Source organism: Anolis sagrei, chromosome 2 (genome assembly GCF_037176765.1).
Source record: "Anolis sagrei isolate rAnoSag1 chromosome 2, rAnoSag1.mat, whole genome shotgun sequence".
NCBI lineage: Eukaryota > Metazoa > Chordata > Lepidosauria > Squamata > Dactyloidae > Anolis > Anolis sagrei.
Genome location: NC_090022.1, coordinates 17,511,510 through 17,528,314, shown reverse-complemented (window position 1 = coordinate 17,528,314; position 16,805 = coordinate 17,511,510). Strand labels below are relative to the sequence as shown.

Genomic DNA, 16,805 nt, shown 5'->3' with positions numbered 1-16,805 from the left:
TTAAGTTTTGTATAATTTATGTTTATTCATTCAAACATTTGAGGGATATTCTATCTCAAAAGCTTTCATGGAAGAATACAATCAATGAAATCTTCTTAAAAGATTTAAAAGAATGTTTTAAAAATGAACGCTTTAGGAACACTTTTCAAGAAGAGTTTAAGCATTTTGTTATTTTCATCTTGGCCTACAGAAGAAGGTCTGTGAGAGAGGCCTGGCTGCTTTACGGTGAGATTCTGAGGTGGCCTTCTTCATGCACATAAAAGAGTGGGACGACAGTCTCTCTGGAGAATGGGACATCTGAGAATACACAAATCTGGTCTGCCGTATCAGTGTCGTAAAAGGCTACCTGGTTTGCAGCATAGTTCAGACAGACTCGGACCCGCTTGGTCTTTTCACTCAGCAGGAAATCACTACTAGAAGGGAGACTGGGAGCATTATACTTACCTCCCCACTTGCCCACATCCCAGATCCCTTCCTCAGAACCAGAGTCAACAGTGCCTTTTCTCCTGACAGACTTCCTGGCCACTCCCACAGACCACTCTGCTTCCCCTTCCACAACAACTTCCCAGAAATGCCTGCCGGATGTGAATCCCGCACGTCCCAACACATATGCTTGGTCACTGAATCTCTCAGGATTGTCAGGCAGATCTTGCTTGTCTCTAAATCTCACACTTTTCTGATCCGCAGATAGAATGAGCCAGGGATTCGCTGTGTCTGGATCCAGAGTGACATTTGCTGTTGGAGACAGAGAGAGAGAGAGATGAAGGAAAGCAAAGAGAAGCAGGAGCTGAGAGAAGAACTGGCACAGAAAGGATTCACACACCATATAATCAACTTCATTCCGCTCACAATAAAACGCCCTTTTTATAATTGTGATAAAGACTACTTGTTGGGAAATCAGTATTTCCATCATGAGAGGGTTCAAACTCCACTTGTGAGGGTTTTATCTAGAAGAAAGGATGCTGCTGGTCTCTTCTCAGAAAGAGAAGTTAGCCTTCTTTTACAATTAATATTTTGAGTGAATATATATGATAATATTACCTTTGAACAGGCCCGTAGCCAGGATTTCGATTCGGGGGGGGGGGGGGGCTGAGTTTGTTTCGGGGGGGGGGGGGGGCTGAGTCTCAGTGAAAGAGGGTCTACCCTAGCAAACCTTTTGTTTCGTTACCCCAATACCCTCATGCATATGGGATATATTGAGTATAGTGATCAGATCATGATATGAATAAAAATAACAGTTTAAATAATGTACCAGTAAGGCCTTTTCGCGAACCACCATGAGAATTTGGGGGGGGGGGGGGCTGAAGCCCCTCAAGCCCCCCCTCCCCCTGGCTAAATGCCTGCGGGTTACTGGAACAAAAGGGGCTTCTGTCCCTTTAATGGTTGCACAGAAGAGACCATGTCAGCAGGTACTGACTGTCACCTGATTGTGTGAAAAGAAGCACCTGCTGAATCTCCCTCTTTTGCACAATCATTAGAAGGAGCCCCCGGTGGCACAGTGGGTTACACCCTTGTGCTGGCTGGACTGAAGACCAACAAGTCGTAGGTTCAAATCCAGGGAGAGCACAGATGAGCTCCCTCTGTCAGCTCCAGCTCCCCATGCGGGGACATGAGAGAAGCCTCCCACAAGGATGGTAAAACATCAAAACATCCAAAGTGGGTTAAAGCCACTCTCACCCAGGACTGACACGGGAGAGAAAGGAAACCAAGGGAAAGCAATCCAAAGTGGGTTTAACAGCGGCTGTCACCCAGGACTGACGCGGGAGAGAAAGGAAACCAAAGGAATGCCATCCAAAGTGGGTTTAACAGTGGCTCTCACCCAGGACTGATGCAGGAGAGAAAGGAAACCAAGGGAAAGCCATCTAAAGTGGGTTTAACAGTGGCTTCCACCCAGGACTGACGCGGGAGAGAAAGGAAATGAGAGGAAAGCCATCCAAAGTGGGGTTAACAGTGGCTCTCAGCCAGGATTGATGCGGGAGAGAAAGGAAACCAAAGGAAAGCCATCCAAAGTGGGGTTAACACCGGCTCTCACCCAGGACTGATGCGGGAGAGAAAGGAAACCGAAGGAAAGCCATGCAAAGTGGGTTTAACAGTGGCTCTCACCCAGGACTGACACGGGAGAGAAAGGAAATGGATGAAAGCCATTTGAAGTGGGTTTAACAGCGGCTCTCACCCAGGACTGACGCGGGAGAGAAAGGAAACCAAAGAAAAGCCATCCGAAGTGGGTTTAACAGCGGCTCTCACCCAGGACTGATGCGGGAGAGAAAGGAAACCGAAGGAAAGCCATGCAAAGTGGGTTTAACAGTGGCTCTCACCCAGGACTGACACGGGAGAGAAAGGAAATGGATGAAAGCCATTTGAAGTGGGTTTAACAGCGGCTCTCACCCAGGACTGACGCGGGAGAGAAAGGAAACCAAAGAAAAGCCATCCGAAGTGGGTTTAACAGCGGCTCTCACCCAGGACTGATGCGGGAGAGAAAGGAAACCGAAGGAAAGCCATGCAAAGTGGGTTTAACAGTGGCTCTCACCCAGGACTGACACGGGAGAGAAAGGAAATGGATGAAAGCCATTTGAAGTGGGTTTAACAGCGGCTCTCACCCAGGACTGACGCGGGAGAGAAAGGAAACCAAAGAAAAGCCATCCGAAGTGGGTTTAACAGCGGCTCTCTCCCAGGACTGACGCGGGAGAGAAAGGAAACCGAAGGAAAGCCATCCAAAGTGGGTTTAACAGCAGGTCTCACTCAGGACTGATGCAGGAGAGAAAGGAAACCAAAGGAAAGTCATCCAAAGTGGAGTTAACAGCGGCTCTCACCCAGGGCTGACGCGGGAGAGAAAGGAAACCAAGGGAAAGCCATCCAAAGTAGATTTAACAGTGGCTCTCACCCAGGACTGACATGATGGGAGAGAAAGGAAACCAAAGGAAAGTCATCTAAAGTGGGTGTAACAGCGGCTCTCACCCAAGACTGACATGGGAGAGAAAGGAAACTGAAGTGGGTTAAACCCCTGTGCCGGCAGGACTGAAGACTGACAGGTCACAGGCTCTAATCCGCGGAGAGGTGGATGAGCTCCCTCTATCAGCTCCAGCTCGTCATGCGGGGACATGAGAGAAGCCTCCCATAAGGATGATAAAAACATCAAAATCATCTGGGCACCCCCTGGGCAAGGTTCTTGCAGACGGCCAATTCTCTCACACCAGAAGTGACTTGCAGTTTCTCAAGTTGCTCCTAATGCGGGAGAGAAAGGAACCTGACGCAAAGCCATCCAAAGTGGGTTTAACAGCAACTCTCAACCAGGACTGACGTGGGAGAGAAAGGAAACCAAAAGAAAGCCATCCACACTCCGACTCACTTACTGATTTCTAAGAGAAATGATGGAAAAAGCTCTGAAATGGCAAGGATATTTCCGGGTTCCCAAAACGCTTTGATATTGCTTCAAAAAGGAATTTTATCCGAATTTATTCCAAATTACAAAATTCCCAACGAACCTAACCAACCCTAATAGCTAAAGGTCACCAGCACGTTGATTTCTGACTGTAAATGGAGTGGTAGTTGTTTCAGCAAGGTGGACATATGCTCCTTATTAGCTGCTTCGGTCAGTAATGTGACTGCTGCATTCAGTTATGACTGTTTTCTACTCAGAATGATGTATTAATCGGTTCATTCAATTGTCAATGAAATCACATTACAAGAAAATAAACAAAAATACTCCTAGAATGAATAATTTACTACTTTTATTTTAGCTCTTTTTACTAGAAATGGTTTTTCCCACCTTTTTCCTAAGACTGCTCCTCAGTGAGTATCATTGTATTATTCTATCATTCTACTATCCTCAATTCACTCGTTTTAATAACTGTTTTAGAGGTATTTCATTGCGTAAGGGCCATGGTTCTTTTATACTGTAACATTGTAGCTGTAAGATTTTTTTTAAAAAACCCAGAAGTTATATTTTGCCTTTCAAATGATGGAATTCCCTCAGCAAAACACACATTTTTTAAAAAAATGGTAAAAATCTCTGGTGCTGATCCATAAAATTACAACTAACACTCTCCCCAAAGAATAGGAGGAGTGGACATAGAGGGGATAATATCATTGATTCGGTGAAATTCCACCAGGCAAGTGGCACCATCCCTCCTGTGACTTTTGTCCACCATTGGAAATTTACCTTTCTGAAGCTCTAGCCCAGGTGACACAGCATCTAGAAAAGAAACTAAAACAAAACAAAACAAAACATATATAAGATTAGGTACCAAATCATTTCGTTCAGAAAAATATCACTTCACAGTAAATCTCCCCCTATGAACCAGCAAGGGCTGTGAGATCTGCCTGGAGGCTCTCCTCTTGGTTCCACTTCTGTCTGAAGCATTGGTGGGGCTGAGGGAGAGGGTCTTCTTGGTAGTGGCCCCCTTGCTCTGGAATCCCCTCCCCAAGGAACTTAGGCAAGCCTCCACACTACAGCATTTTCGGAAAGAACTAAAAACTTCCTGACTGTGAGAGCCGTTCAGCAGTGGAACTCTCTGCCCCGGAGTGTGGTGGAGGCTCCTTCTTTGGAAGCTTTTAAGCAGAGGCCGGATGGCCATTTGTCAGGGGTGATTTGAATGCAATATTCCTGCTTCTTAGCAGGGGGTTGGACTGGATGGCCCATGAGGTCTCTTCCAACTCTTTGATTCTATGATTCTATGGTTCTTTCAACATGCATTTGCTAACGCTTAGAATAGCAGCCAGACTATTCTTTAGCCAGGGAAGGCTAAATAGATTGCATGGATTTTTAATCAATGACTATTGCTGTATTTTATTTTTTGTCAATTTTATATGTCTGGTTTAAAATATGTTATTGCATTTTTAATGTTGATACACTGGATTATTTTATAAGTGGTGTGGCACCAAGTGTAAGCCTCCCGGAGTCCTTATGGGAGATGGTGGTGGGGTATAAATAAAAGTTTGTTATTAGGTTTACTATTAGATACCTCCAATAAAGGTTTAAAAAGAAACTCAAAACAAATTCTCATTTATTATACTGGAAGAATGGTACAATCTGAAGGAGGCAGGGCTACACTTTGCTTATGACATGATTCTCCCTCAGCAAGACGTTCTGTTATATGTTTTACAATTAAGTTGTGCAATCATTGTCCAGGCATCATGCCTGAACAGCAAAACATGGGAAGAGAGGAGAGCAGGGAAGCTTCCATCACCAGTTTACTTTACCAAAGTGGAAATTATAAGAAACGAGGGAAGAAAAAAAGGGAATTCCTGGATCCACTTTGCCAGACGCCTTGAAAGGGCTTCTAAAATAATATCCCTATAGATATTAGATCAGACACCTCCCTTTTAATATTCCAGAAAAAAGTCAAGACGTGGCTTTTTGGAACAAGTGTTTCCAAATGCAGAGTAACTGACATGGGAAAATGGAATGCGACCGGACAACGGTTTTAACAAGAAGACACTATGAATTTATATTTTATTGATACGTTTAATTGTATTATATGTTATATTTTATTATATTTATGATAGCGTAAGCATTGAATTTTACCCTGTTAACCACCTTGAGTTGCCTACAGGCTGAGAAAGGCAGTATACAAATGCAGTAACTAACTAAATAAATATATAGAAGGCTCAAAATATCTTTATGTACTAAAGGAAAGAGTACTTAATTTATCTGTTTCATTTCACATGTGCATATTGTTCATTTGGATTTATCAGTTAGTTATAACAGGATAATTTTATTTATTTATTCTCTTGTATACCGCTCTTCTCAGCCCTCAGGCGACTCAGAGCGGTTAACAACCAATTCAACAGTACAAAACAGATCATTAGTCAATTAAAACAGCAATATCAATTAATTAGCATCAAAACATCAATACAACAATACAACAAAATAACAATCCATCACGTCTCATCAATAGAATCAGCATCTACTCTCATTGTCCATTAATCCATATTCCAATAGTCAATCAATTGCACTGCTTAGGTGAAAGCCTGTTCGAAGAGCCAGGTCTTCACTCTCTTCCGGAATGCCAGATAGGAGGGGGTCGATCTGATGTCTGTAGAAAGGGCGTTCCACAGCCAAGGGGCCACCACTGAGAAGGCCCTGTCTCTCGTCCCCGCCAGGCGTGCTTGTGAGGCCAGCGGGACCAAGAGCAGGACCTCCCCAGACGATCTTAACATCCTAACTGGTTCATAGGAGGAGATGCGTTCAGACAGATAGGATAAATGCTTCTTTTTCCCCCCTGTGGTGTTGGAACCCATCCCTATTTTTTCCACTTTGTTTCTGTCTCTGGTACCAAAATTACTATTAAAAGAAGTAACACCCAGAAACAAATCTAGTTTGTTAACTGTGGTAATTCTTGTAAATACATATAAACCAGTAGAGGTATCTCTCTGCGTGTGTTCATGTTTGTGCACACTACATTGACTGCCATTGTCACAGAACAAAACTGGGTCCTTCTAGTAAAAAAAGAAAAAAACAATGCCTAGGTCTGGAGAAAGAAACCCCACTGCTTCTTCCCCAAGCTGCCATGAGAATACAACAAAAATAGAGTTTCCCATATTCCCTCTTAGGCTAACGCAGAAACCAGCATAATTCCTTGTGGAAACACCTCTTTACCTCGGAATGGTTTCAAGGCAGCAAATAGAAAGGAATTTAGATCGCAAAACTCCCAGATCTTCCATTTCAGCTCTGGAGGGAAAGCCACCGGCTTCTCAGATGTTTGCTTCTCCTCACACCTGGCGGAGAAAATGGAACAATGGGGGGGGGGGGGGGAGAGAGCCATTCCTGCAAATTACTTTTTTTAAAAGGTACAGAAAGAGCTTGCCATTTCGGGATAAATATTGCTGAGGAAACAAATACAACAAACAATTATTAGAGATCTTGCCATGGCAGTGACACTAGCTATGGGACAATTCCCATAATGTCAAAAGAAAGGAAATATTTTTTATCTGTGACATGTTCTTCCACGGAGCATCAGAGGATCACCGTGTCCACCTGTTATGTCTAACGGAAAGGATTGGGATCCACTTACCTCTGCAAGAGGTTCCTCGCATCCTAGAGGGAAGAAGAACAAAAGAAGAGGGATGTCATTGCTCACATATCTGATTCTTCGCTGGATGAGAAAGCAAACCTATTCTGCTTACATACAAATTCAACTGAAGAACAAACCTACAGAACCTTGTTTGTAACATGGGGACTGCCTGATCTCAGATTATCTGCTTATCCCAGACTATCTGGCAGTGTAGACTCTTATAATCCAGTTCCAAGCAGATAACCTGGGAACAGAACCTGGGATATAGGGAAGTGTATATCTAGCCTGAGAGAGCGCATACGTTTTATAGACCATTTCCTCAGATGCACACACCTAAATCAACTTCTCCAGATGCCTAGCAATGCTACCCACTTCACTCTCTCACCAGGCTGAGGCTGGATCTACACCACCATATAATCCAGATTATTAAATCATTATCAGTTTTGAATGGGCTTATGAGTCTACACTGCCATATAATCCAGTTCAAAGCAGATAATCTTGATTTTATATGGCAGTGTAGATCCAGCCAGTGAGTCTCCTTGTGGAGAGAAAAAGTGGGGTATAGTATAAATATACATAATAATAATAATAATAATAATAATAATAATAACAACAACAATAATATACTGCCAAATATTTGCAGTATGGAGCACATACAGCATTTCAATATAGTTCAGTGTGCCTTATATGGTTCAACACTGTAGTCCAGACTGCATTATCTGGCAGTGCCAAACCAGCCTAAGGTGGAATCCCCTGTGCACCCCGAAATCCCTGACTAACACGGCCATACCTTTGAATGAGTAGCAAAGCCTGTGAAGGAGTCTTTGGACCTCCCCATGCCTCCAGCCCTGAGCTGCCCACCAAGTGCCTCTCTGGGAGTGGAAGCCCTAGAGACACGGAGCCAGGCCACCCTGGGAGCTGAGCCTAACTTACCTGGCTGGCTCTGCCCAAGTGGCGACTCCCCGGCAACCCTGTCCCGTCCTATCCCGTCCAGAGATTGGCCTATCAATCAAGCAGCGGAGGGGATTGCTCAGGCCTGCAAATGCCACTTCCCACTGCCTTCTCCACCTCTGCCTCCTCCTCCACATCGTCCCTGCACCAGGCTACTCCTTCCTCGCTTCCCCTCCAGAGATGAGGCCAGGAGAGGGAGGCATGTTCCAGGTGCAAAGAGGAAGAGGCAGGGCCGAAGAGGCAAGGCCAAAGGAGGTGGCAGCACGGTCCCTCTCAAACTGCCAATCGATCCCCCTAGGAGTCACAACCTGCAAGTTGAGAACCACTGCTCTAGAGCAACATCAGAGCAGCTTCAAAATGCAGACTGCGGTGCTAAATCAAAACAATAGTTGACTCCATAATTACCCAAGAGCAGATATTTTGTAATGGACCTTGTCCATGCCAGAACAACTACTTCCAAAATATTACAGTTTTGTATCTAGGTTTCCATTGGCCCACATCTAGTTTATTTTGCCCAGTCTTACCTGCAGCAGTTCTGCTGGTGGCTGCTGACATTTTTCTTTCATTTCCTGGATAAGACTTTCCAGAGAAGATTGTTCTCGGGAAAGTAAAACTAAGTGTTCATCTCTTTTCCTTACAATCTGCTTCTCCAGCTCCTCCATCTGAGCCAAGAGATGTTTCTCCTGTTCTTCCAGAAACTGCCGTATTTCTGTGATTTCTCCCATTGTTTTTTCAATTTTTGCTTTTGCCTGCTTCTGCAGTGAGCAAAAAAAAAAAAAGCAAGTAAATGAGTGTTACGTTAAAATACAGTTGCTGAAATGAAAATTAGAGAGGGCTTCTGGCACATCAATGGTTGTGTAGGAGGAGGAATTTCAACAGAGGGTTCATGACAAACAATCAGATAAAACTCCCTCTTCTTGTTGTTGTTGTTGTGTGCCTTCAGGTCAGTTCCCTCTTTTGGTGACCCTAAGATGAATCTGTCATGGGGGTTTCTTGACAAGACACATTCAGAGGGTGAGTGGCCTTTGCCTTCCTCTGAGGCTAAGAATTAGTGACTCACTCAAGGTCACAGTACGGGATTCATGATCACGCTTCACACCATCCAAAATTTATATGACGAAGCTGCATTTTATAACATATTTTTTACACATCGTTTTAAGTTGCTATCCTTCCATAATCACATTTACTCTGATACTTACAAGTAGGTTTTGGGCTTCCTTTTCTGTCTCTTCTTTATATTCCAGAAACTTTTCTTTCTCCTTCACCAGATCATCCTGACGAAGATCCATCAAAACCTGCAGAGAAACAAACATTCAGTTTTCATTGGAAGGTAACAGCCACATTTCACACACATACACAAGTGCAATGTCATACATTTTTCTGTGTTGAAATTAATTTTCTTAGTTTTAGCCCAGCTCTCTAATCTGAAAAGTCATTTGGGATTCTGACTCTGTCATCTGGGGTATCATCTGCTAATCTGAAAAGCATGTCTTCTGTCCTGTCATCCATCACTGATTCTTTTTTTAAAGCTTCTTATTGAGTGAAATCAATGGGATACGGGAAAAGGAGAAACATCTAGAGATAGTCAAATGCATCTAATACCCAAGAGTACTGAAGGAACTAGCGGAAGTAATCTCGGAACCACTGGCAATCATCTTTGAGAGTTCTTGGAGAACGGGAGAAGTTCCAGCAACAACGGAACCTACGTATTTACCAAGAAATCAAGGTAACCCAGGGAAAGGAGTAAGGAGAGAAGGGCCCGACTCAACGAGTGGGAAAAGACTGATAGGGGGGATAGAAGGGGGAAGGAGAGAAGACACAAGAAGAACGCTACACTAAGTCAAGTTAAAATAAGTCAAACTAAGTTAAACTAAGCTAAGCCGAGTCAAGCTAAGCCAGATAAATCGCCACAATTGGGTAGAGCGAAACAAAATAGCTCCCTCCCAATAAATTGGGACGGCAAAACCAAAAGGACTCTCGGTACACAGCAGACGACCCCTAAAAGGGCCGGCTGATGTGACGCCAAGAGCCCCTGGTAAAGCGGGCTGTGGACAAAAGTAGACAAAGAATACAGTAAAGTATTCTCCCCCCGCCCCATCCGAACAAAGAAATAAAGAAAGGCACAGAAAACCTGACCTTGAAAACGCGCTGGCACGGAGCCAGCACAAGAAGGAGGTATTGTCCTTCGTCCCTCATTCTTATCAGGAGATTCCTGGAAGTGTCCTTGGAGTGGATTGAACACGCGGGGAGGACAGAAGGAGGAGGAGAGGCGGTGCTCTGATTGAGAAGACACCAGATACAAGTACCGTGAGATCCTGTGTGTCCTGAGAGGAAGAGGGGGGAATAGGCACCTTGCGCGAATCTCGCGAGAGGTGGGACGACGGGACGAGAGTTGAACCCTCCGTCGCGAGAAGAGAAGAGAACAGAGAAGAAAAACAGGAAGCAGGAAGCAGGAAGTGGAGAAGTGGAGAAGATCAGCCTCTTAGGCCCTCTAGGTCCCTCTTGTGGGAAAGAAGAACGAAAGGGCACTGAAAAGAAGGTGGAAAGAGAAGAAGGAGGAAGGTGGAAAGTGGGAGAAGGAAGATAAAAATAAGGAAGAAATAGTAGAAAGAGGGGGGAAAGGTAAGACCAGTTCAGCTAAACGGCTATTACAAGTAATAATAATTAATAAATATTTTAAAAATCAAATATTAATTAATTAAAAAGAAAAAAGGAGAATTTTTTTTAAAAAATCCTCCCTTACACAAAATTGAAAAGCCACAATCCCACAAGAATATACTAATCAAAATACAAAGGAAATAAAACCAAGATAAAGACAACGATGCAGAATATTAAAGGGAAAAATCCTCAACCTGTTAAAGGACAAGCAAGAAGGGACTCCCTTTGCAAGCAAGACCCACCAAACGATGGTACAGCAAAGAAAGACCCTCTAACAGAAGATTCTGTTTTGAGCAGTATCCTTGCCGAAATCAAAAAGCTCTCTGCTAAGCAAGATGAACAGCACAAGGAAATACAGGAAGAAATACAAAGCATGAAAAAAGATATAAAAGAGGAAATAAGTAAAATAAAGGAAGAGGTGGATGCGGTGAAGAAAGAAAACCAAAAAATAACTAAAATTCAGGGGAAATTGGACAACAGGATGAACAAAATGGAAACCTTTTCTCAAAAAATACAACAACAAACAAAGCGACTAGAAAACAGAGAACTGGAGTACCAGTTAAGAATCCGAAACCTAGAGGAATCAAAGGACGAAAATGTCAAACAAATTATGATTGAACTTCTTGCAGACCTATTGGATGTAAGCATAGAAATCATAGGGCAGGATGTGGACAGGGTATATAGAGTACCTACAGGTTATGCCAAAAAACACAAAACTTCCCATGATGTGGTGATAAGTTTCTGTCGTAAAAGCACAAGGGATGAAATCCTTAAAGAAAATGTGAAAAAAAACAGTTTTCTATAAAGACCAAAAAATAATAATAATGAAGGAAGTAACACAGCAAACCTTGATGAGACGTAGGAAATTTTCCTTCTTAACAGAAGAATTAATTAAAAAGAAAATTAAGTTCAGATGGGAAAAAACAGATGGAATCACGGTTACCCTAAATGACAAACGCTATTGGCTAAATTCAGAGGAAAACGCAAAGGCATTTTACAACGACCACATTAAAGATAAAACGCAAGAGTCAGCATAAAGGAAATTTCATGGCAATGCGAAAAGGGACAAACCCAATGGAAACAAGATAGAACAAGAGAGAGGGAAAGGCCCAGAACATGAAGAAGAGGAAGACAAAGACGCTCATAAGTGGCAAAGGACTGAACAAGAAGTAGTAGAAAGAGAACTCAAGAGATTAAGGGAGTTCTCCCCTGAAAATTATCAATTGGTATTGCCGCAAGAAGTGATACAATGGGAGATGCCGGAAAACAATAATGAGTAAAAGTATCAAAATCTACTCAAATAATATCAACGGGCTGAATTCTCCCCAGAAAAGAAAAAAAATCTTTAGCTTCCTCCATCAAAAGAAATTAGACCTTATCGCCCTTCAAGAAACACATATCGCAGATAGACATACCAAATACCTAGTGCAGGAGAAATTGGGTAAGGAATTCCACGCATCATATGAAGAAAAAAAGAGAGGCGTAGTAATATACGCAAAAAAATGGTTAAACCCTAAGCAGCTCTTTAAAGATATATTGGTATTGTAATTGAAATAAAAAATCAAAAAATTCTATTTTGTAATATTTATTGCCCGAACAGCCCAAAAACAAAATTCATAAAAGAACTAAAAAAAAGAATTAGATAAACATGAATATGATGAATTAATACTAATAAAGTCACTTTTTTTGGTGACTTTAACGGAGTGGTTGACGGCACCTTAGACAAATTCTGTGGTAATAAGGTAAAATCTAAAAGAATAAACAAAGCCTGCCTACTACCTAACAAGTTCCTATCACAACTAGAAAAATTAAATTTAAAAGATGCGTGGAGACACCATAATGGTGCAACCAAAGATTACACGTACTACTCGGGAAGACATGAATCATGGTCCCGCATCGATATGGTGTGGGCCACCAGTTCCCTGACTATAAAAATAAAACAGATTAACATAACACCAAGGGTTTTTTCGGACCATTGTGCCCTGGAATTCTCAATTAAAGGAGATGCCACCTATTTAGATGGAGACTGAACGGAAACCTATTGAAAAAAGAAATTGATATAGAAAGAAATAAAAATTTGTTATTAGAATACCTAAACCTAAATAAAGGAGAGGAAACCTCCAAAATTATTCAATGGGAGGCTATGAAAGTAGTAATAAGGGGATATCTGATACAGCAGGAGGCTACTAATAGGAAGAAGAGGAATAAAGATCTTAAAGAGATTATGGAAAAATTAAACAAAAATGAAGAACTATTAAAGAAAAAACCAAAAGATAAAAAACTAATTTTCACCTCAAAGACACTTAAAAAACAAGTGGAATTACTACAAACTGAAAATTTAGAAAAGCAAATGAAGTTTTCAAAAGTAAATTATTTCCAAAACGCAAATAAGGTTGGTAAATGGCTTGCCAACAAAATTAAAAACCGGAAACAAAAGCAGTTAATTACTAAAATACAAGTACTGGGAAAAACATACACTGAGGGACATAGCATTGCAAATCAATTTATACAATTTTATAAAGGACTATATAACAAAACGAGTATATCAAAGGAAAATATTACGAAATATTTATGCGAGTCTAATATTCCTAAATTAACAGATTCTCAAAGAGAAATTTTGAATGGTAACATTTCTACACATGAAAATGATATGGCAATTAATAAATTAAAAATTAATAAGGCACCCGGGCCAGATGGCTATACGGGCACCTTTTTAAAAACATTTAGAAACGAATTGACCCTTCTCTTAAAAGATATCTTAAACAATATCTTAGAAAACAAAACTATCCCCAAATCGTGGGAAAAAACAAACATCGTTTTGATACAAAAAGAAGGAGTAGACCCAACGGAAGTGAAAAACTATCGACCCATATCGCTGTTAAACAATGATTATAAAATCTTTGCCATAATTATGGCAGAAAGACTAAAAAAATTCTTAAAAGACTGGATCTCTAAGGAACAAGCCGGGTTTCTCCCTAACAGACAAATAAAGGATAATACTAGGGTTCTAATAGATACAATAGAATATTACGAACGACACAATGAGAAACAACTAGCACTCCTTTTTATTGATGCAGAAAAAGCCTTCGATAAAATTAATTGGGATTTTCTAAAACTATTAATAAAAGAGATAGATATGGGCTACCATTTCCAAAATGCGGTAGAGGCAATTTATACAACGCAGGAGGCGACCCTTATAATGAATGGTCAAGAGATCAGAAATCCCATAAAAATTACACAAGACACGCGCCAGGGCTGTCCCTTATCTCCCTTACTCTTTATTTTGGTAATGGAAATTCTGATCAGGAATATAAACGAAGACTCAGAATTAAAAGGTATGAAAATTATCAAGCACCAATATAAACTGCGAGTTTACGCAGATGATGTCGTATGTATTGTGGACGACCCAATAGATAATATTATGAATTGGTTACAGAAAATTGAAAATTTTTGAAATTTGGCAGGATTTAAATTGAATAAACAAAAAACAAAACTGTTGGTTAAGAATATGGACCAAAAAGCCAAAACCTTATTGCAAGGAATCTCAGGAATCAAAATTGAAAGTAAAATCAAATATTTGGGGATTACCATTACAAAGAGTAATGTAAATTTAATAAAAAATAACTATGAATTATTGTGGAAAAAAATACAAAAGGATATGGATAAATGGAAACACCAAAATATATCGTTATTAGGACGGATAGCTTTAGTTAAGATAGTAATACTCCCTCAACTGTTATTTCTGTTTCAAACCCTACCTGTGATAAGAAACGACTTTCTATTTAGGAAATGGAATTCGGACTTAACAAAATTTATTTGGAAAAACCAAAAACCAAGAATAAGCCTACGGATTGTAACAGATGAAAGGAAAAGCGGCGGTTTAGGGATACCAAATCTCAAAGCTTACTACGAACCATGTAATTTGGTAGCTATCAAAGAATGGGCCACATTAAAAAATACCTCACTATTGGCGTTGAAAGGACATGATCTTAGAGCCGGGTGGCATGGGTATATGTGGTACAACAAGAAAAGGGTAGAAAAGTGCTTCAGTGATCATTACATAAGGGTGGCACTAATGAGAACACGGGAGAAATATAAGCTCAGACTATTTAGTAGGACACCCCTTTGGATATCCCCAGTTGAAGCCAAGCATAAAAGGGAGTTGGAAGAGGAGAACTGGCTAACATACCAACAATTACTTAAAAAAAACCAGGATGGCAACTTAACACTGAAATCCTTAGAGGAGATAAAATGTATAAGTGAAAAATTTTCATGGCTAAATTATCATCAAATATATGAAGAATTTAAAAAAGACAGAAAGCTTGGCTTTGGCCAAACTCAAGGGCCGTGGGATATGATTATGAAAAAGACAAAAAAACTAATCAAAATTCTTTACCAACAACTACTGACATGGGACACTGAAGAGGAACAGGTTAAGAATTGTCAGGTAAAATGGGCAAAAGATATAGGTCATAACATACTATTAAAAGAATGGGAAGAAATTTGGAATATCAAATTAAAATATACGGAAGCTAGTGACCTGCGTGAAAATTGGTACAAGATGTTCTTCCGATGGCATTACACTCCCGAAAAATTAGCTAAATGTAATAAAAAATATCTCAGATAGTTGTTGAAAATGTGGGAACTCAGTGGTGGTCCTGCAAACAAATTAAATTAAAAAATTCTGGAAGGAGATCCACCAGGCATCTCAAAAAATCTTAAAAACTAAATTCCCGCAAAAGCCAGAGACTTACTTATTAGGTATTACGAATGTGAAGCTTGACAAGAACCAGGAAAAAGTGCTTTTCCTGCTCAGCACAGCGGCAAGGATACTCATTGCCAGAATCTGGAAGCAAAAAGAAATCCCAAGCCTGGAAGATTGGATACTAAAAATCTTTGATATTATTCAAATGGACTGCCTTTCGCAAAGATTAAAAGGAACACAAAAGAGGACAAATTGGACTGGGTCACTCCCCTCTGTATGTATGTATATGCAAAACTAATAAAGATTATTATTTTAAAAAAAGGAAACTTCACTTTACTTATAAATAAACTCCATATTTTCCCACTAGATGTGCTAAACAGGACAGATTGGCAGCCACTTTAGCAGTGTTTCAAGGCAGCTACAAGGCAGCCCGAAGTGCAGGGAGAAATTTGTTTTCACCTCCTCCACTTGGTGCCCTCCAGCGAGATATAATTTTACTAAAACACTATAATTTGCAGGCTTCTAGACAGATTAACTCATTAATAAAAGGTGGGAAGCAAGAGTGACTAAATTCAATTTTATCATCACACATACCTATTTCAATATATACCTTTTTGGTTAATAATAGTTTCCACCCAGTTCAGGCAATAAATTGTTATTTTGAGACCAGTGATAAGATTTGTGAATGCCAGTGCATCTTCATAGAAGTTCCCAGGAAGCTTCCAAAGGTATTTCCTTCCCTCCTCAAACTCCACAGGAGTTTCTTACCTTGTACTCTTGAGCAGCCGGTCCCAGAGGAATCGTTCGATGATCCCAATGCTCCTTGGATCTGTCGCACATCATACAAATGAAGGTTTCATCATTTGTACAGAATAGATCGAGAGGCTCCTGGTGTTTCTCACAGACTCTCTCCTCGCGTTTTGCCTTCTTGGGCCCCTGAGGACTGTGTTTTTTTTGTTATTTCTACAAAGTTGGCTAGCTGCTGATTTGTCCTGAGGTTCTTTGGTGAAACGATCTCTCTGCACTGAGGGCAGGAGGTCTCTGTGTTGCCTGGCTTCTCCCAGCTCTGGGTCAGGCAGGCTCTGCAGAAGTTGTGCCCACAGTCTAAAATCACGGGATCCTTGAAATAATCCAGGCAAACAGAACAAGTGGCTTCTTCACAAAGATCCCGCAAGAGATCCTGTGCCCTTGGAGAAGTAGCCATGTCTAACTTACAAATAATGCAATTACTTTCACTTTCCTTTGCATTTACCTGCAGAGCATTTCCTGTAAATGATTCCCTCAGCATGCCAACATCTACACTTAACAGGGAGGGAACACCTTGGAGAACATGTCTCTAGATAAAGCACATTCCTTTTTAAAACAAGGCACCAGGGATTTAGTAAAACTGCAGCAGTATGTTTATGTATTTAAAGCACTTGCCTCTCAATCTGCCAGGGCCTCCAATGCCACATGCAATTATTATCATTATATGGTTT

The 16,805-nt window shown here is 41.0% G+C and overlaps 1 pseudogene; it reads right to left on the bottom strand.

Annotated features, from left to right (window-relative positions):
• On the bottom strand, nucleotides 1-16,581 carry LOC137096355 (E3 ubiquitin-protein ligase TRIM7-like; annotated as a pseudogene).
• Nucleotides 16,582-16,805: the final 224 nt, after the last annotated feature.